The sequence below is a fragment of the Dendropsophus ebraccatus genome, chromosome 4 (genome assembly GCF_027789765.1).
Source record: "Dendropsophus ebraccatus isolate aDenEbr1 chromosome 4, aDenEbr1.pat, whole genome shotgun sequence".
Classification (NCBI taxonomy): domain Eukaryota; kingdom Metazoa; phylum Chordata; class Amphibia; order Anura; family Hylidae; genus Dendropsophus; species Dendropsophus ebraccatus.
Genome location: NC_091457.1, coordinates 166,313,109 through 166,335,951, shown reverse-complemented (window position 1 = coordinate 166,335,951; position 22,843 = coordinate 166,313,109). Strand labels below are relative to the sequence as shown.

General features: G+C 47.8%; 1 protein-coding gene across 3 annotated transcripts in view; it reads left to right on the top strand.

Annotated features, from left to right (window-relative positions):
- The window catches only part of DIPK1A (divergent protein kinase domain 1A), a 102,416-nt gene that overhangs the window by 14,158 nt on the left and 65,415 nt on the right, over positions 1–22,843 (top strand). The window contains exon 1 of one of the 3 annotated variants that reach the window (XM_069967691.1): positions 12,586–12,604. The exons of 1 other annotated variant lie outside the window; for it this stretch is intronic. The gene's annotated coding sequence lies outside the window, so the exon portion shown is untranslated. Of the gene's footprint in view, positions 1–12,585; positions 12,605–12,926; positions 13,021–22,843 lie in introns of those variants that run through there. One more of the 3 variants, XM_069967689.1, reaches the window with a different exon arrangement.

Genomic DNA, 22,843 nt, shown 5'->3' with positions numbered 1-22,843 from the left:
TTGTTGTTGTATCCTGGTCGCCCCATCAGCTTCGGGCTCTGTACACACATGTGCTCAACACACGGCCGCATTGTTATTGTATCCTGGTCGCCCCATCAGCTTCGGACTCCGTGCACACAGGCGCTCACCACATGGCCGCATTGTTATTGTATCTTGGTCGCCCCATCAGCTTCGGGCTCGTTACATACAGGCGCTCACCACACGGCCGCATTGTTGTTGTATCCTGGTCGCCCCATCAGCTTCGGGCTCCGTGCACATAGGCGCTCACCACATGGCCGCATTGTTGTATCCTGGTCGCCCCATCAGCTTCAGACTCCATGCACACAGGCGCTCACCACATGGCCGCATTGTTGTATCCTGGTCGCCCCATCAGCTTCGGGCTCCGTGCACACAGGCGCTCACCACACGGCCGCATTGTTGTTGTATCCTGGTCGCCCCATCAGCTTCGGGCTCGTTACATACAGGCGCTCGCCACACGGCCGCATTGTTGTATCCTGGTTGCCCTATCAGCTTCAGACTCCGTGCACACAGGCGCTCCCCACATGTCCGCATTGTTATTGTATCCTGGTCGCCCCATCAGCTTCGGGCTCCGTGCACACAGGCGCTCACCACACGGCCGCATTGTTGTTGTATCCTGGTCGCCCCATCAGCTTCGGGCTCGTTACATACAGGCGCTCGCCACACGGCCGCATTGTTGTATCCTGGTCGCCCCATCAGCTTCGGGCTCGTTACATACAGGTGCTCGCCACACGGCCTCATTGTTGTATCCTGGTCGCCCCATCAGCTTCAGACTCCATGCACACAGGTGCTCACCACACGGCCGCATTGTTGTATCCTGGTCGCCCCATCAGCTTCGGGCTCCATGCACACAGGTGCTCACCACACGGCCGCATTGTTGTATCCTGGTCGCCCCATCAGCTTCGGGCTCCGTGCACACAGGCGCTCACCACACGGCCGCATTGTTGTATCCTGGTCGCCCCATCAGCGTCAGACTCCATGCACACAGGCGCTCACCACACAGCCGCATTGTTGTTGTATCCTGGTCGCCCCATCAGCTTCGGGCTCGTTACATACAGGCGCTCGCCACACGGCCGCATTGTTGTATCCTGGTTGCCCTATCAGCTTCAGACTCCATGCACACAGGCGCTCACCACACGGCCGCATTGTTGTTGTATCCTGGTTGTATCACAGTGCACGGAGGGGCCATGGAACGCTCACAGTGCACTATAGGTACTAATTTACATATTTATTTTGGATCCAATTACTCCAAGATGGCGCCACCTAGAAAAACAAGAACGCTGGTGCTGTAATGAGGTGATAGGCGGCTACAGGGAGGTATCATAAGGATTGGTGTCCCTGCAAGTGAGCGGCCGTCTCTAGCCGTTTCCCCTGTAGATAGTATGAGGGCAGGATGGCGTCGCAGGCCTCTTTATGTTGTCTTTTCTGTGTATTATGACGTCGCTTTGGCATCTGATGAATGTGATTGTGTGTGATCGGCTTCTCATATAATCCGGCACATTCTGACACGTCTCCACCTCAGAGCTGCGGGAGCGGAGAATGTTTTCTAATCGTCTGCGCGTCCTGGGAAACCGCAGCCGCATTGCCGCTTTGATGTCTGCGATTAGGAAGTGGTTACTTGTTCTCCTCTCAGCACTGTAAGCGGCTGTGACCTCCGCGACACCACGAAGGGGGGGGGGGGGGGGGGGTTTATATTGCTTTATTGTTCTATGTGGTTTTATTTTATTGGCAGGGTTTGGGGTAAATGTATGAAGAGTAATATGAAGTATTAGCATCATCTAATAGACAACAGCTGGAGTTTGAGAATACAAAGACTTTATGATCGTTTTTTTTTTCAGGTAAGAAAAGCGTTATATTTTTTATTTGATCTTTATTAACCGCGATCACACACAGATTCCTGTCTGTATGCACCTACTGTCCTATTGACATGAATAGGAAATGTCACTGAGCATATTCTGTGACCTTTGTAGAGGTCATTCCATGGGGGGGGGCTTCACCTGTTGGCTTCTGTACTGGTGTCACCTGACGCTGCAATGCTGAATAGATTACTTTACAGCAGCCTCCTCCTTATCATCACAGACACTACAGGAAGTCTCAGCTTCGTTTTAGCCCCAGTGGTGAGAATGAGAACTGCAAGATATCAGGATTATTTTGTAATATAGATAGAAAAATGAAAATTTTAGAAAATAAAACAACAATTCTGTAAATAAAAAAAAATTAAAAATTCTGTTTTATGTCAGTTCCCCTCCTGGGTTTGGCCACAGTCCAGTGTGTGAACACGGCCTTACCCCTCTAAAATATTGATTTTGTAGCTTTATAAAAGATATGGTAACCCTAAAGCCGTAAATTGTAAAACCTAAAAAGGTATCGGCAGCGGCTGGATGGCGGCTGACACCTCTGAATTGGTTTCTCAGAGACCGATGGTAAAGTGTCAGCTTGTCGGCTATAGTAAAGTGATGGCATACTGGGAAACTAATTCCGAGGTGATGAACAATATGGCTGCTCTTCCTGATGCCATAAAATGACCACCGGTGGCACAACATACAGCGCAGAAACAAAGGCCGAACGCTACAATGTAAAAACTGTATAAAGATAATAAAGTCGGGTCCCAGGTACCGATCCGTTGATGCCGTATTATTCACGGCCACATTATTTGTTGCTTCTAATGCACTTTAAGGGGATGTTCATGGATTTTTGGATTTGACCCCTTTGTTCTTCTGTTACACACAATTCTTCTGCTTATTGCAGTGGGATTTGCTTTTTCTATAGTCGCTTGTTTTGCATTTGATGAAATCCCCTTTAAGAGGCCTGGCTGGAGGGGAGTCTGTGAGTGTAGGGGTCTGTATTATTCCCTGTGCTGTATACAGATGAGGTCAGGCCTCTCAGCACTTGAAGGGCTTTTCTCCCAGTTGGTTTTGTGTAAGGGATAATACATAAATTATTTAAGATGGCCGCCTTCAATTTACTACTGACCCAACCTGTCCCAGCACATAGGGTGGGTTGCATCATGAAAGTCCATGGGCCTATGTGAGCTGCTCTGTTGTGCCCCCTGGAGGTTGTATAGGACTGGAGCCCATACGGACACAGTCACATGATGATGACGGAAGCAGCAAGGTCTCTAAGGCGCAGACTCAGCTGAAGTAAAGGGGGGCGAGGGGGCAGGCGGTAATGGAGCATAGAGTTTCCTTGTTCCTTTACTTGTCATACACTTATCAGTAATGGAGACCACAGAAGAATCTCTGTTTTTGTTATCTCATTAATAGGAAGGAGGTGAAACAATTTCATGTACGGAAACGAATCCGCCATCCTGGAGCGTCTAGTCTTAGAACGCTGCATTAGGGGATGTTCACACTGAGGAAAGGTTTCTGCTTGAAATTTCCTCTTCTCCAGCTCTGGCGGAATAGATGCAGAATTCGAGCGGAAAGCGGATATTCAAAGCCCCATTGGCTTTTATGGGATTTCCACCATAACATGTCAGTTCTTTGGGCGGAAAGTGGTGGAACATTCCGTGTGTAAATTCCGCCGTGTGAGCAACAGAGTGGAAATCCCATTAAACACAATAGGACATTACTCTGTACATATTTAAATACATGTATATTTAAGAGCTGATTCCGCTTGAAATTCCTCCCCTGTTCCTCAGTGTGAACATAGCCTTTTGCTGCTCCTGGAAATGAATTCCTCCACATTCTGCTACTAATCCTTTAGGGCTGACAGTGTCAAAGCCATATAACACTGTAAGATCGGCACACGCTTACTGAGCCCTTTAATTGTGCAGCAAGAGCTGTGTATGTGTGCATAATATATATATATATATATATATATATATATATATATATATATATCATTAGTGGTATCCTTGCAGCCCTTGCTTTGGTGTAAAATAATAAAGTGTACTTACCTGTTTAGGCTTCCCTCTATCCTCAGGCCTTGTTCCTGTGTCCCCCGATCACCCAGCCCCGCCTCAGGGACCTTTTTATCCCGTCCCCAAAGTGATGGGCCGCTCAGCCAATCACTAGCTGAGATGGGGCAATGCTGCGACCAGTCACTACAGAGACTGTTTCACAGGAACAAGGCAGCAGGACTTTGGGGGAGCCTGGACAGGTAGGTATGATCTTAAATATTTTTCTTTACTCTAGCATCGGCTGTTTTTTTAAAGATGATTTTGTAAACATGTTAAAAGACAACGATCAGCTGATGATCATTTGTTCAGATGATCAATGTCTTTATTACATGAAGCGATAATTTGCCAAATCGGCCTGATCCTCTATTACTAGAAAAAACTTTTCGCCCTCCTATTTGCCCCAATCAGCTGTCAGCAGCCCCAGTCTGTCTGTGAGCAGGATCAGTAAATCATGGCTGGTATTCTCATTGCCAAGTGTACTCAAATTTTTATTTTTGTTGCCCCTATAGACCTCCCATACAGACCTGGATTAATCAAGACTTTAGATAAGCGAGGACTGGCCCAGATTTGGGGGAAAGTCTTAAAGGGGTATTTCACCTGAAATTTACTTTTCCTCTAGCCTCATGTTAGGGGATGTGTTCTGCTCAGGATCCTGATCTCTTAACTGTGAGCAGGTGTGAAGAGTGTCTCTCTCCCTGGAGGACCCATACTGTCCATGCATTACACAGACAACCCATGGATGTAAATGCACATTGTGTAATGCCTTACTTCCCCTGTGGTGGCGCTGCAAGTAAACACTTAATTCCAGGATTCCTACTAGATTACAGCTGATCACTGGGGACACGATGGCCATTTTATTGTCAAGGGACCCTTATAATAGGAAGGGGTTGTCCAATGTGGAGTTCCCCTTTAAGTCGTCTTCTTCTCACATATTCGTCATGTATAAAGAATTATCACAACGCACAAAAAGGCAGCGCCAAAGATGTGAGATGTCACAATCCATTCCGCGCCGTCTGTGAATCAATTATAAGATAATTATAGTCATTTTTGATCATTTATTTTCCCTTACATCCTCGTAGTTGTGTTTCCTGCTATTTCTGCGGCTCTGGAGGTTTCTGGAACAATTTGTTCTTAGATGCAAAAGGGCAGAAATTGTTCCAATCACTAAAGTAAGCGGCAGCCATTAATTCTACTGTCACGGGCTATCCTCTCCGTATGGACGCACAGGTTATACACTCTTCCTTGCCCCATGGCCCCTCTCTATGGCACATTACATGGACACACAGGTTATACACTCTTCCCTGCCCCTATGGCCCCTCTCTATGGCACATTACACACAGGTTATACACTCTTCCTTGCCCCTATGGCCCCTCTCTATGGCACATTACACACAGGTTCTATACTCTTCCCTGCCCCTATGGCCCCTCTCTATGGCACATTACATGGACACACAGGTTATACACTCTTCCCTGCCCCTATGGCCCCTCTCTATGGCACATTACATGGACACACGGGTTATACACTCTTCCCTGCCCCTATGGCCCCTCTCTATGGCACATTACATGGACACACAGGTTATACACTCTTCCCTGCCCCTATGGCCCCTCTCTATGGCACATTACATGGACACACGGGTTCTATACTCTTCCCTGCCCCTATGGCCCCTCTCTATGGCACATTACATGGACACACAGGTTATATACTCTTCTCTCCCCTATGGTCCCTCTCTATGGCACATTACACACAGGTTATACACTCTTCCTTGCCCCTATGGCCCCTCTCTATGGCGCATTACACATAGGTTCTATACTCTTCCCTGCCCCTATGGCCCCTCTCTATGGCACATTACATGGACACACATAAGTTCTATACTCTTCCCTGCCCCTATGGCCCCTCTCTATGGCACATTACATGGACACACATAAGTTCTATACTCTTCCCTGCCCCTATGGCCCCTCTCTATGGCACATTACACACAGGTTATATACTCTTCCCTGCCCCTATGGCCCCTCTCTATGGCACATTACTTGGACACACAGGTTATACACTCTTCCTTGCCCCTATGGCCCCTCTCTATGGCGCATTACACACAGGTTATATACTCTTCCTTGCCCCTATGGCCCCTCTCTATGGCACATTACATGGACACACAGGTTATATACTCTTCCCTGCCCCTATGGCCCCTCTCTATGGCACATTACTTGGACACACAGGTTATATACTCTTCCCTGCCCCTATGGCCCCTCTCTATGGCACATTACATGGACACACATAAGTTCTATACTCTTCCTTGCCCCTATGGCCCCTCTCTATGGCACATTACATGGACACACAGGTTATATACTCTTCCTTGCCCCTATGGCCCCTCTCTATGGCACATTACACACAGGTTCTATACTCTTCCCTGCCCCTATGGCCCCTCTCTATGGCACATTACTTGGACACACAGGTTATATACTCTTCCTTGCCCCTATGGCCCCTCTCTATGGCGCATTACACAGACACACACAGGATATATTAGTGATGATTGCTGGGATACAGTAAAGATGTATGAAATTATGGAGGAGAATGCTGATGACTTATGGGTAATTGCAGAGGTTTAAGAGAGAAAAAAAAATCTCTGCTCAGAAAAGTGCGACCGTGATACACGGCGCTGATAGTTTATTGCCTGTTCTGGCCGATGGGAAACAATGAATATGTTGTAATACAGGAAATGATTACTGTCAGAATCGCTCATCCTCCTGATTTATGGCCGTAATTTGCCTTTTCACTTTGTAATTCCAGAATAAATTAAGCCTTTCCTCCTGATAAGCAGGTAGCGCTCACACGGCGTGAACATTATATGGCGCTCAAGTATCGAAAGGAATAATAGCGCGGGGATTACACCGGGGACTTGTGTGTTACTGCGGGTCTTACATGGGACTGACTGGGAAAATAACCATTTCCAGTCACACAATCAGGTTTTTTGAACATCAGATATATGCCATAAAAAACTATGCGCCCCTGGTGTATGCTAGGGGCAGATACATCCTTTTTCCCTGCCATACACCAGCCATATAGCCCACCTGATGGGCAAGGCGGTGAGAAAGCATGGCATGGCGAGGAGGAGGAGGTGTGACAAAGCGGTGAGGTGGCATGGCATGGCGAGGAGGAGGAGGTGGGACAAGGCGGTGAGGTGGCATCAGGGCCGATTCTAGCTTTTCTGCTGCCTGAGGCGAAAATTAAAATGGCGCCCCCCCCCCCCCCCCCCAACACACACGCCCAGGCTTCCTGGGTCAGAGTACAGGGCTGTAGACCCCGCTATGCAGACCATGCCCCTCCCCCTCTCCCCCTCCCACCCAGTACAGGGAGCTCTTACACCAAAGCAATGCTCTTACACCAAGTTACTATTTTGAAAAACTGTGAGCTTTTACACCAAAACGCTCTTAAACCAAGTTACTCTTAAACCAAGGTACCACTGTATATATATATATATATATATATATATATATATATATATATATATATTAGCAGTAAATATACCATATGCATAACCACACCACAGCAGTGAATATACCGCACAGATACATATACACCAGCTATGAATATACCTCTGCACACGTTCGTATATACTATCAGTGAGTATTCCCAATGCATTACCATATACCAGTAGTGTATTCTGTACAGATACATAAATAACAGCAGTGAATATACCAAATGTATGCATATAACTATATACTAGCAGTGAATATACAAAAGCATCCATACATATCGGCAATGATATACGAAATGCATAACAATATACTAGCAATAATTATACCTAATGCATAACCATATACCGGCAGTGAATATACAAAATGCATAACCATATACAGCAGTGTACACCACACAGATACATATATACCAGCAGTGAATATACCACAAGCACACATATATAACAGCAACAAATGCATTCATATATACCAGTGATGAATATATTGTATGCATTGATATATACCACAGCAGTGAATACAACCATGTGGTACATGGTTATATTCACCAGGTGTGAATTCGTTGCACTGGCTACAGGGCACAGCTCTATGAGGTTTGCTGTACTTCTGCTGAATGCCTCAAGCAAAGAGCAGAAGGTGGCACCAGATTTTGACACACAACCTGGATTGTCTGCCAAAATCTACTGGTGTTGCAAATCGTCACATTTGTCCATTTACACAGAAAGATTATCTGACAGATTATCTGCCAAAGATTTGAAGCCAAAGCCAGGAATGGATTTGAAAAGAGGAAAAATCTCAGTCTTTCCTTTATGACCTGATCTCTGTTTATAGTCTGTTTCTGGCTTTGGCTTCAAATCTTTGGCAGATAATCTTTCTGTATATATGGACCCTTAGGGACTGAAAAAGGTGGTCCAAGGGCAGGTAAGTATCATTTTATTTTGTTTATATTTTTTTAAACTTTCATTCTGGACTACTTCATATAGAAGATTCTTACTTTTAATAATAGGGTCAACGAGGGCTCTTGGGGTATTTTATTTCAATAAAGAGCTTTGTTAAATTGTTTATCTTACTTATTTTTGGCTTAGTAGTGGAAGCCGCCTAATAGATGGCATCCATTAGTAAGCTAGGGCTTTGTGTTAGCTATTATAAGTGCTGACACTAACCCCCATGCTTATTACCCCGGTACCTACTGTCACCAGGGGTACTGGGAAGAATCAGATACTGTCTGGCCTGGAACGCCAGAAAATGATGATCCAGGACTAGGCAGCAACAGGCTGGCGTTATCAAGCTGGCAATGACCAAAATAAATGGTGCTTGTCTCTCTGTCAGGCTGCTGCTGCTTGGTTTTGTATCTGTCTGGTTATGGAAAATAGGGGAGACCCCATCCATTAGTTTATTAAATAAATAAAATGCGTCGGGTCCCCCTCATTTTCCATAACCAGCCAGATACAGCCAAGCTGCAGCAGCCTGACAGGAGGGCAGGGGCCATTTATTTTTGGACACTGCTACCCTGATAGTGTCAGGATGCTGTTGGCTGGTTCTGTATCTGGCTGGTTATGGAAAATGAAGGGGCGAAAGCATGCATTAGTTTATTAAATAAATAAAAAAAATACATAGGGTCCCCCTCATTTTCCATAACCAGCCAGATAGAAAATCAAGCAGCAGCAACCTGACGCTACCAGGGTGGCAGGGGCCATTTATTTTGGCCATTGTCACCATGATAGTGTCAGGCTACTGTTGCTTGGTTCTGTATCTGACTGGTTATAGAAAATAAGGGGGCCCATGCATTAGTTTATTAAATAAATAAATAAATTAAAAAAAATGTGTGGGGTCCCCCTCATTTTCCATAACCAGCCAGATACAAAACCAAGCAACAGCAGCCTGACGCTACCAGGATGGCAGGGGCCATTTATTTTGGCCACTGCCAGCCTAATAACGCCAGCCTGCTGCCGCCCAGTCCAGGAGCGCCATTTTCTGGTGCTCCAGGCCTGACGGTATCTGGCTCTTCCCGGTACCCCTGGTGGTGGTGGGTACCGCGGTAATAAGCGTGGGGAGTTTGTATTAGCCCTTCTACGGGCTAACACTAAGCCAGGCTTAATAATGGATGCCATCTATTAGATGGCTTCCACTACCAAGCCAAAAATAGGTAAGAAAAAAAACACCAATTTTAAAAGGTTCTTTATTGAAATAAAACTCCCCCGAGACCCCTCATTGACCCTTTTATTAAATCAAAAATGTAAAAATCTTTTTTCCGAAGTAGTCCTGTCTCTACCTGTAAAAAAAAAAAAAAGTGAATGATCTGCAAACAAAGACCCTGGCTGCATTAAGTCTGTTGTCATTATGAGGAGGTCTCTGCAGAGGCCCTGACCCCTGAATGCAGAGACTCCCTAATAATGAAAATAGACTGCCAACCCGGAAAAAAAAACTAACAGGTCCCCCCACCGCCGCAACCCGCACCTCCGCAAGCCGCCCGCCACCCATCCAACCCCCCTACCACCCCAGGAACTTACCACAGCACAGGGAAACCGCTCTTCCTCAGATGAAGACCGGAACTGCACTCCTACTTCCTGGACAGGTGACGTGACCTCAGTGCGTAGCGCCGCGGCGGACGGCCGTGGCGCACGCACGCATGTACGCACCCAACCAATCAGGAAGAAGGCTGGGTGACGTCAGATGCAGGGACGCCGGTGAGCGTAGGCGGCGCGAGCCGCGCGACGAGTGGTGAGGCCGTGGCTGCGGCTGTCATTTTAGCCAAGTTAAACTTAGCTATAATGACAGCGGCGGGGGAAATCTTGCCGCCCCCTGAAAGGGCGCACAATCTGCCGCCTGAGGCGGAATACTCATTCCGCCTCATGGCAGAAGCGGCCCTGGGTGGCATGACGAGGAGGAGGTGTGACATGGCGGTGAGGAGGCATGGCGAGAAGGAGGTGTGACAAGGTGGGGAGGAGGAGTTGTGACAAGTTGGGGAGGAGGCGTGGCACGGCGGGGAGGAGGTGTGACATGGCGTGAGGAGGCGTGGCATGGCGAGGAGGAGGTGTGACAAGGTGGGGAGGAGGCATGGCATGGCGAGGAGGAGGTGTGACATGGCGGTGAGGAGGCGTGGCATGGCGAGGAGGAGGTGTGGCATGGCGAGGAGGAGGTGTGGCATGGCGAGGAGGAGGTGTGGCATGGCGGGGAGGAGGTGTGGCATGGCGAGGAGGAGGTGTGGCATGGCGAGGAGGAGGTGTGACGAGGTGGGGAGAAGGTGTGGCATGGCGAAGAGGAGGTGTGAGATGGCATGGCGAGAAGGTGTGACAAGGCGGGGAGGAGGTGTGGCATGGCGAGGAGGAGGAGGTGTGACATGGCGGTGAGGTGGTGTGACAAGGTGGGGAGGAGGCGTGGCATGGCGAGGAGGAGGTGTGACATGGCGGTGAGGAGGTGTGGAATGGCGATTAGGAGGTGTGACAAGTTGCAGAGGAGGCGTGGCGAGGAGGAGGTGTGACAAGGTGCGGAGGAGGCGTGGCATGGCGAGGAGGTGGTGTGACAAGGTGGGAGGAGGTGTGGCATGGTGAGGAGGAGGTGTGACAAGTTGCAGAGGAGGCGTGGCCTCCTCCCATGCCAGATTTATCATCATTTACACCTGCTTAAACCTTGATAAAGTAGGCGCAGGAGGAGGCCACACCTCCTTCTTGCCTTGCCACGCCTCATACCACCTTAACGCTCTCTAGATGACCAGCAGCTACGGTTGGCATATGCCAGGGAGAAGACCGAAATCGTCACCTTCACCCTGGCATACCCTTTAATAAATCTCCCTCGATATGACTACTGCAGTCTGAGTTTAGTTTACGTCTGCTCCATTATGTATTTGTAAAGTGTTTCCAGTCCCTTTAAAAAGGATGTACCATCAGGTACACTCTCTTTAAAATTACACGTGAATCGGATGGTGCCGGCACAGGGAAGCCGGTGCCAGGGTCCTTTTTTTGAACCGCGGCCTGTTCCCCCGCGTACGGCGCCACTCTATTCATGGTTACCGGTTCGGGGGTGAAGCACTGGAGGTGGGCCAGCCCGCCCCCAGTGGGAGGAAACCCCCCTGCCCTCCATGACACCTGCCCTCCAGCCCGCCCCCAGTGGGAGGAAACCCCCTTGCCCTCCATGAAGCGGTTCAAAAAAATGACCGCTGCACCGACTTCCCCGTGCCAGCGCCGTTCGATTCATGTGTAATTTTAAGTGTACCTGATGGTACTTCCTCTTTAAGCCATAAGCAAGTCTCTGGTAAGTTTTTTGCAATGATTTCAATCTTTTTATTTTATTTATTTTTTTCTCATTGTATTCTCCTTGTATTTTAAAAAAAACGAACAAAACAACCTAGGCTAGAACAACACAAAACACACACAAAAAGCCCAGCGCGCATTTACAGTGCTCTATAGGAGGAAAAACACTGCAAACTGCTTGAAAGAGAGGGAACGCCGGCCCAGAGCTCGACACATTTATATATAAAGATAAAGCTCTGTATAGGAATAAAAATACCAGACATAAAGCAAGCTTTATAACGTGTTTCCATATCGACTTCCAGCAACATCTGGCCGCCGCGCTTTACAGACAAGAAAAAGCTGATAAACATGGCGGCAAAAGCCCAGACAGAAGGGGACGTTTCCTGAAGACGCTGCTATCAGATATACTATATAATTAGAAAACAGCGGCCTAAGGCATTGTCAGGGGCTTCCATCTTGGACCTCATCTTCTCAAAGCTGTCGAAAGAAAAGCTGTGTTGCCTATAGTTACCAATCACCGCTTTAGAGCTTTAGTTGTTCCATAGCAACCAGTCAGCACCATCAAAACCAGTCAGAACCATCAGAACCAGGGCAGTTTAAAGGGGAATGTCCCACATGAGTCTGCACTGATGCATTATGGGAAATGAAACCTATTTCAGTTGTACAAGTATGTCTGAGGATGTCCTGTATCTAGACTTGATAATCCTCTGTATGCCGGCTTTGTCTATAGTTACGGCGCACTATTTACCCTGTTGCCCATGGTTACGACACACCATGAGGCATCCATTAATGTGGGTCAAACATGCGCAGTCCAGTCTCCCTATCTGTCCCATTAGTATTGGGAGTTGGTCTCCACTGCACATGCCAGCATGGAGGATTGTGGGAAAGTGTCTGCACTGTTGCATGGCAACAGCAGGGTCACAGGAAGTGATTGGATCCATGGGGGATGAGGACATTACAGGGAAGTAAGTTATTTTTGCTAAAATGCCTCACATTTGCTTTCTTTACACGTATGTATGTGATACTCATTAACCCTTTAAGAAATTGTAACCTGACCTTTAGATTCACACAGCGGCCTAGATTATTGATCCATAGCAACCAATCACAGCTTAGCTTTCATTTTACCAGGGCAATGTGAGAACTGAAAGCTGACTTGTGATTGGTTGCTATGGGAGCTGTGAGTGGTTGCTATGGGCAACAGTTTTTTTGTGTGTGTCTCTGATGGGAATACACGCCGTATCTTCACACGGTTTTCAGCATGTTTCGTTAATTAAATATACTCAAGGAACGTGTATCCAATAGCCGTATCTCAAATTAACCCCAAATGATGGCGTCGGCCACATCTAATGTGTATGAGCAGCTGCACAGCTTCCGTCCTCTGGTCAGACATTTTCCCCTTTTCTTGTCCACTTTTCCCTTAAACACCTGTAATAAAGCTTCGTCTCGGCTCTGGCGGTACGTAGACAATGGCGCACACAGCGATCCATACTGTTACGTGGTTCCCCCATTGTGGCCTCTCTCTGGGGAACAATCCGATAGCCGCCCTTATGCCACCGCGTATTGATGGAAACGCTGGCGCTCTCGTTCACTTTACTTCTTTATCAATGAAATTCCTTCCAGCCAGATCGCCGGCCTGATTTTCTACTTGAGGATAAAAATGAAGGAAAATGGCTGATCGATCGCGAGGAGGAACAGCGTTGTTTTTCTTAGCGGTCATTCTTATAAATCAGCACAAGCGGCTTTTATGGAGTTGACACAAATGAAGAAGAATTCCGGTCAGTAACAATGTAATATATAACTTCTTGCTGATGGCGTCTGATTGGATTCCTGTGCAGTCAGCCGCAGTTAAGAGGTCGGTGTCATTGATGATGACTCAGAGACCAGGGAGTGGGCTTGTGTGGGGTCCTGTGCGGGGGTACGGTAAGAGTGGAGACCTGCCTTGGATTTTGTCTCGGATAGGAAGGGGTAAGAGTGGGCCCCTGTGTGGGGGATGGGGTAGGTCTGGGCTTCTGTGTGGCGGACAGGTTAGGTGTGGGCTCCTGTGCAGGGGGGGGGGGGGGGGTAGGTGTGGGCTCCTGTGTGGCTGACGGGTTAGGTGGGGGCTCCTTTGCGGGGAAGCGGTAGGAGTGGGGTCCTGTGCGGGAGATGGGGTAGGTGTGGGCTCCTGTGTGGGAGACGGGGTAGGAGTGGGCTCCTGTGCGGGGGGCGGGGTAGGAGTGGGCTCCTGTGTGGGAGACGGGGTAGGAGTGGGCTCCTGTGCGGGGGGCGGGGTAGGAGTGGGCTCCTGTGCGGGGGGCGGGGTAGGAGTGGGCTCCTGTGCGGGGTCGGGGTAGGAGTGGGCTCCTGTGCGGGGTAGAAGTGGGCTCCTGTGTGGGGGGCGGGGTAGGAGTGGGCTCCTGTGCGGGGGTCGGGGTAGGAGTGGGCTCCTGTGCGGGGGTCGGGGTAGGAGTGAGCTCCTGTGCGGGGGTCGGGGTAGGAGTGGGCTCCTGTGCGGGGGGCGGGGTAGGAGTGGGCTCCTGTGCGGGGGGGCGGGGTAGGAGTGGGCTCCTGTGCGGGGGGAGGGGTAGGAGTGGGCTCCTGTGTGGGGGGGGGGCGGGGTAGGAGAGGGCTCCTGTGCGGGGGGCGGGGTAGGAGTGGGGTCCAGTCTTGGATTGGCTCGGTGGGATTGTACGGGAGGAGGTCTCCATTCTTCACTCCTCATTTCCAGGCCTCATATTTACAACATTCACCTCCTTGTGCAGAGAATATGAGGCCGTTCTATACCCACAGGTTTGGACACCATGATAAATAAAGCACAGAGGCCGCACATCCTCATACACCTTGTTCCTCTTCTCTTTTCTAAAAACCCTTTTTACGAAGAGGATCTGAACCTGAAAGTTAAGGTTTATTTATTTTCAGTCTGTTCAGGGTCAAGGTCTTCAGACCCCCACCAATGGTCAGATACAGCAGAGAGAAGCTCTCGAATTAACGCTTCCCTCCTCAGCTCGCAGCCTCTTCTGTCTCTCTGCATGATGGGCACCATAGACTTATTATAGAGTCCGACTCCTGCAGCAAGAGGAGAAGCGCAGTAAGCTAGGGAAACGTTCAGCCCAGTGCTTCTCCCGGCTCTATCTGCTGATTGGCAGAGAGTATGAACACCCAGACCCTGACTGATCACAACTTATCACATGTCTGTGGGATATAGTAACTGGAGTCCAGACCCTCTCAGTAATATCACAGTGGCACTGCCAAGATTGAGATGCCGACATATACTGTGGCGGAGAGCAGCACGGCCCCCAAGTTGCCTTTGTGACTCCATTAGTCTCCGTAGTGCATCAGACTGCACTACAGAATCCGTTAAATTTTCATATAGCAGTAGAATGCTGCCCGAACACTGGGTGACTCCATTTAGGCCACTGAAATGAATTGGACCTGCTGCTGTCCATCACAGTATACGTTGGCGTCCCGTTCTTTGTGGGTTGTCACCGGATACCTCAGGAGGCGCAGTGTAAACGGGGCCTGACGCTGTCTCAGGAACATGTAGAATATAAGAGCTCTGGGGATAGTAGGAAACAGGATATAGAATTCATAACACCAGCAAATCCCCTCACAGAAGCCGACGCGTTTCTGGTGCGCCCTCCACCCATAGGCCTCATTCACCTGTTCAGTGTTTCTGTTCCGTACATTGTGACCGCTGTTACGTCCCCAATCTGCTAAAAAAACCAGTATGAAGTTCATCCGTAATCCGTGTTTTTTTGTGGTTCCCAAACAACAATGTGCAATGCTTGTTAATAAAGTTGAAGTGGTTCAAAAAAAGATGCCCAAACCCCTAAAACGGTTAAGTGATTGCTCTCAGCCTGTAACATTTCTTGGGGGATCTGTATTTTTTTGGGAAATCCCATAGACTTTAATTGGCGAGTCTGTAGAAAAATCTGGGTCCGTACTAGGGATTGGATTGGATTGCTTACTCGTAAACTATGGGTTGTGTGAAAAGCCCAATGTGTGTGAATAAGTCTTTAGCAGCTTTGGCTGTTATAGGGTATAGGTGCAGCTCTGTTAAGGGGCACTCTTCATTGTGGTTGGTTTAGCCATGGGCCACACTTTTTCTGGTTTGGTTTGGGATAGTGGTAGAGTCTTTGGCTCTGTAATCCGGGAACCATGGCTGCCACTGTGTACCAGTCTGTTATTGCTCCTGTATGGAGTGGCCCCTATGATCAGGAGCAGCGCTCACACTCCAGTCGGTGATCTGTGGAAATCGCTCTGCCGCGGCCTCCTCAGTGCACGTACAGGTAAAGGGCAGTAATTATTTGTGCACTACATGATGTTACGTGGCCACATTGTGTATGGGAGCCCTCCGGCTGTAGTTACTGATTGACACCATCACACATAACCCAGTGTGGTCCTCGGGACGGGAGCCCGGTCAGAATCTCTTGTCTAGCCTAACCCCCAGGATATTGGGAAGCGGCAGATTTCTCGTCTCCTCTTTATTAACCATGGACGGGGATCTCTCTGGTGGAGCTAGTAGTGCGGGGGAAATGTTTCGCTTCCTAGAAGCTGTATTTTCACATTGAGTCACAGATGAGAGAAACCTTCCGTGCTCGACATCTGTTTCCAATCATAAGGTCTCATACATGTAACATGAAGTAGTTAGCGGAGCGCGCCCCTCTGACATCTGCGTCTGCCCTGGTGGGAGGCTCGGTGTGTACATGATTTATGTGGTATATAATGTCTCTTTATGTGATGTTATGTGTATATGCCGCAGCCTCTGTAATATTACGTGGCTTATACCTTCCCTCTGCAATGTAATGTATTCCCGGCCATATGGACCATACCGCCTCTAAGTAGATGTACATATGGTATAGGAACCATCTGCGAGTGTCTCAGCCTCTAATAGTCTTATTGTGTCTTTGCCAAGTGAACATTTGTGAAAGTGCACAAAACGACAATTACCAACTCTTTACCATATGCCGCAGTCCTGGAGCCTTCATCTTCTGTCCTGATGTGAAGGATGGAAATCCACCGTCCTCAACTGGGAAGAAGAACGCTCAGGTTACCAAAGCAGAGTCTCCTCTACAAGGTAGAGCCCCCCCATCTGTAGACGGCTGTTGTGGGGTCCTTGCCTCTCATCCGTACACGGCAGGTTGCTGGCTGGTTGGGGAGGTATGGATGGGGACTCACCAGCAGTAGAGACTGTTCTTCCATTATGAAGGAGAAACAATTAGCCTCAACCTAAGGCCTCATTCACACATGGCATCCTGTTGCATCCGTATCTACATCCGAGACGTCCGTGAAAAACACGAATCCCATAGACTTCTATTGGATAATCCATGGCGTGATCAGGTCTGCGTTATCTCCTATTTTTTCCCGCCACGGATTTAGTGTGTATCACAGGACGAATTGTCTGAATAGACTCATAAGATGTGATGGCCCCTAAAATTGTCCATGGTGGCGGATCCGCAATCTCGGACAATTTCACGGAACATGTGAATGCAGCCTAAATCTCCATACAACATCTAGGTCTCTTCAAGGTTTGGCCCGCTGCCTCCTCCCACGGCCACATCTACTTCGGCATATACTGTACAAGTAAGGACAAGCAGGCTGGTCGGTCATTGTCACATGTGCAATAACCACCTGTACGGAGACCGGCTGCTGGTGTGCGCCTCAAGGACCGACCAGCCTGCGCGTGCTTACTGGAATCTGCTTAAGTAGATGTGATATGTCAATGGATTCCACTAGAGAAATCCCATAGAAGTCATTGGGGCTTTAGATTTCGGCTTTCCGCTCGCATTCTGCGCCTGTTCTGCCAGAGAAGAGGGAATTTCCAGCAGAAACGTTTTCCTCTTTCATTCCTCGCCTGTTCCTCAGTGTGAACATCCCCTAATAACATCCTAGCTGTCAGTTGTGCAGCTCCGCAGGCCGGCAGATGTGTGATGTATAAATCAGCATTACTGGCACCGTGTAGAGCGGCGGGTGCATTATGTGGCCGTCAGCTGGGACGGAGCAGACAATGGCTAAGTGAAAGGAAAGATGACAAAGAGGAATTGTAGTAGAGAGCAGTGACCAGAGAGAAGACAATGGAGGGAGCGGAGGGAATGGGTGGCCTGTAGGGGTTCAGGACGAGGGGGTAAAGTTTACTTTTGTCATTCTGCCGGGACAGCGCTGTGTGTGGGGCGGCGGGGGACGGACACAGCGCGCTTGTTTCTGATGCCGTTTAGGAACTTGGCAGAGTATTATTGCGCCTTCAGCTGATTTACTTTGGCTTGCTACGTTTTCAGTTTAGATCCAGAGTGGATTTCTGGCAGAGACTGCTCCATCGAATCATCCATATCTTTAGATTTGCAATGATTTACTGCATCAGAACCACATGGAACAATCCAGCTGCATTACTGCATCAGAACCACATGGCACAATCCAGCTGCATTACTGCATCAGAAACACATGGAACAATCTAGCTGCGTTACTGCATCAGAAACACAATGAGCAATCCAGCTGCATTTCTACATCAGAAACACACTGAACAATCCAGCTGCATTACTGCATCAGAGAACCATGGCACAACCCAGCTGCATTACTGCATCAGAAACACATGGAACAATCTAGCTGCGTTACTGCATCAGAAACACAATGAGCAATCCAGCTGCATTTCTACATCAGAAACACACTGAACAATCCAGCTGCATTACTGCATCAGAGAACCATGGCACAACCCAGCTGCATTACTGCATCAGAAAAACATGGTGCAGTCCAGCTGCCTTAGAAAACCATGGAATAATCCAGCTATACTACTGCATCAGAGAACACAGAACAATCCAGCTGCATTACTGCATCAGAGAACACAGAACAATCCAGCTGCATTACTGCATCAGAGAACACAGAACAATCCAGCTGCATTACTGCATCAGAGAACACAGAACAATCCAGCTGCATTACTGCGTCAGAAAGACATGGAACAATCCAGCTGCATTACTGCATCAGAAACCCATGGAACAATCCAGCTGCATTACTGAGTCAGAACAACACAGAACAATCCAGCTGCATTACTGCATCAGAAACACATGGAACAATCCAGCTGCATTACTGAGTCAGAACCACATGGAACAATCCAGCTGCATTACTGCATCAGAAACACATGGAACAATGCAGCTGCATTACTGCATCAGAACAACATGAAACAATCTAGCTGCATTACTGCATCATAAACACATGGAACAATGTGGCTGCATTACTGCATCAGAGAACACAGAACAATCCAGCTGCATTACTGCATCAGAGAACACAGAACAATCCAGCTGCATTACTGCGTCAGAAAGACATGGAACAATGCAGCTGCATTACTGCATCAGAAACCCATGGAACAATCCAGCTGCATTACTGCATCAGAAACCCATGGAACAATCCAGCTGCATTACTGAGTCAGAACCACATGGAACAATCCAGCTGCATTACTGCGTCAGAAACACGGAACAATGCAGCTGCATTACTGCATCAGAAACACATGGAACAATCCAGCTGCATTACTGCGTTGGCGTTTTGTGACTCCATTGTGCAGGTTGCAGTAGTCAGATTATATAGTGGTCACAGATAGATGTGGGACCCTTCAGTCCATCGGTGCTGCAGCTATAGCAGTCGCAGGGGTCGCAGCTGTGACCGGGCCCATAATCCTTACCCTCCGATGATCATGCGCAGTGTTTGGTATTTGGAAGCCCAAGAATTGACTTGCAAATTGCACATTTTGCTTCCTGCAAGAAAATCCTTCTGACTATTCTCATCAGCATCGAGTTCTCTTCAGAACGGAGCCCACTATAGATACGGAATAACCTGGGGTCCCAGTGGTTGGACCCCCCACTCATCAGCTTGTTTTTTCCTATAGATATGGGATAACCTTAATGTTATATACAATGTATCTCACCCATCCAGTCATTGGTCTGATCGGCAGACCCCCCCCCCCCCCCCCCGCCCCCTATATGTTCCTCCTATATGTCCCTGCTCTCTGCGGCCTGACCTGTCACCTGTCAGTACCCCATATACCATAGTGGGCTTCTGTATACTCTCTGTACCCCGTATACCATAGTGGGCTTCTGTATACTCTCTGTATCCTATATACCATAGTGGGCTTCTGTATACTCTCTGTACCCCATATACCATAGTGGGCTTCTGTATACTCTCTGTACCCCGTATACCATAGTGGGCTTCTGTATACTCTCTGTACCCCGTATACCATAGTGGGCTTCTGTATACTCTCTGTACCCCATATACCATAGTGGGCTTCTGTATACTCTCTGTACCCCATATACCATAGTGAGCTTCTGTATACTCTCTGTACCCCATATACCATAGTGGGCTTCTGTATACTCTATGTATCCCATATACCATAGTGGGCTTCTGTATACTCTATGTATCCCATATACCATAGTGGGCTTCTGTATACTCTCTGTACCCCATATACCATAGTGGGCTTCTGTATACTCTCTGTATCCCATATACCATAGTGGGCTTCTGTATACTCTCTGTACCCCATGTACCATAGTGGGCTTCTGTATACTCTCTGTACCCCATATACCATAGTGGGCTTCTGTATACTCTCTGTACCCCATATACCATAGTGGGCTTCTGTATACTCTCTGTACCCCATGTACCATAGTGGGCTTCTGTATACTCTCTGTACCCCATATACCATAGTGGGCTTCTGTATACTCTCTGTATCCTATATACCATAGTGGGCTTCTGTATACTCTCTGTACCCCATATACCATAGTGAGCTTCTGTATACTCTCTGTACCCCATGTACCATAGTGGGCTTCTGTATACTCTCTGTACCCCGTATACCATAGTGAGCTTCTGTATACTCTCTGTACCCCGTGTACCATAGTGGGCTTCTGTATACTCTCTGTACCCCGTAGGCTTCTGTATACTCTCTGTACCCCGTGTACCATAGTGGGCTTCTGTATACTCTCTGTACCCCGTGTACCATAGTGGGCTTCTGTATACTCTCTGTACCCCATATACCATAGTGGGCTTCTGTATACTCTCTGTATCCTATATACAATAGTGAGCTTCTGTATACTCTCTGTACCCCGTGTACCATAGTGGGCTTCTGTATACACTCTGTACCCCGTATACCATAGTGAGCTTCTGTATACTCTCTGTACCCCGTAGGCTTCTGTATACTCTCTGTACCCCATATACCGTAGTGGGCTTCTGTATACACTCTGTACCCCATATACCGTAGTGAGCTTCTGTATACTCTCTGTACCCCATGTACCATAGTGAGCTTCTGTATACTCTCTGTACCCCATGTACCATAGTGAGCTTCTGTATACTCTCTGTACCCCATATACCATAGTGAGCTTCTGTATACTCTGTACCCTGTATACCATAGTGGGCTTCTGTATACACTCTGTACCCCGTATACCATAGTGAGCTTCTGTATACTCTCTGTACCCCATGTACCATAGTGAGCTTCTGTATACTCTCTGTACCCCATATACCATAGTGAGCTTCTGTATACTCTGTACCCTGTATACCATAGTGGGCTTCTGTATACTCTCTGTACCCCATATACCGTAGTGGGCTTCTGTATACACTCTGTACCCCGTATACCATAGTGAGCTTCTGTATACTCTCTGTACCCCATATACCATAGTGAGCTTCTGTATACTCTGTACCCTGTATACCATAGTGGGCTTCTGTATACTCTCTGTATCCCGTATACCATAGTGGGCTTCTGTATACTCTCTGTACCCCGTATACCATAGTGAGCTTCTGTATACTCTCTGTACCCCATATACCATAGTGGGCTTCTGTATACTCTGTACCCTGTATACCATAGTGGGCTTCTGTATACTCTCTGTACCCCATATACCATAGTGGGCTTCTGTATACTCTCTGTACCCCATATACCATAGTGGGCTTCTGTATACTCTCTGTACCCCATATACCATAGTGGGCTTCTGTATACTCTCTGTACCCCATATCCCATAGTGAGCTTCTGTATACTCTCTGTACCCCATATACCATAGTGGGCTTCTGTATACTCTCTGTACCCCATATACCATAGTGAGCTTCTGTATACTTTCTGTATCCCGTATACCATAGTGGGCTTCTGTATACTCTCTGTACCCCGTAGGCTTCTGTATACTCTCTGTACCCCATGTACCATAGTGGGCTTCTGTATACTCTCTGTACCCCATGTACCATAGTGGGCTTCTGTATACTCTCTGTACCCTGTAGGCTTCTGTATACTCTCTGTACCCCGTGTACCATAGTGGGCTTCTGTATACTCTCTGTATATCGGTTGTCTTTTAGCTCAGCTCCTTTGTTTTCGGAGGGCGCAGTGCTTGGCGGCGGCTCAGCGGCGGCTCTGGTGCCAGGTGATAAGGAATCTGTTTACGGAAGCGACGCTTATCATCGTATTATCTAATATTCAGAGGAGCGGCCGTTATTACATTCTGTACCCTTCCTGGTTCTATATCTACAAGGTGAACACGGACAGTGTCAGGAAGACTGGTCACATGGTGGCTGTACGTTAGATGATGCAAGTGCGCTACGGTATACGGCAGAATTCCTTCTTATATCAGCAAACTGGAGCCAAAACGTTTAACATATCACTATTTCATTGTACTAGTATAAGGAGGGCATTCCAGTACTTTTTTCTAAATTATTTCTATTTAAAAATATCCAGGCTTCCAGTACTTATCAGCTGCTGTATGTCCTGCAGGAAATGGTGTATTCTCTCCAGTCTGACACAATGCTCTCTGCTGCCACCTCTGTCCATGTCAGGAACTGTCCAGAGCAGGAGAGGTTTTCTATGGGGATTTGCTGCTGCTCTGGACAGTTCTGGACACTTCCTGCAGGACATACAGTAGCTGATAAGTACTGGAAGATTAGAGAGAATACACCACTTCCCGCAGGACATACAGCAGCTGATAAGTACTTGAAGACAAAAGCTTTTTAAATAGAAGTAAGATACATATCAATATAACTTGATTTAAATCTTTTTTTTCCCCTTTATGTAGAGTACCCCTTTAAGAAATTTAAAATAAACTTAAAATAAACTTTAAGTTTATTTTATTATAATGCGGGGTTTGAATATATAATTTTTCTGGAGTGAACACGATGAATAGCTCCTCCGCAGGATAGACCTAATACGACCTGCCATAAAGCGATAACCCGCCACACGGAGACGTTTATTACAGGTGTGATTCCCATTATTACCGTTACGATTT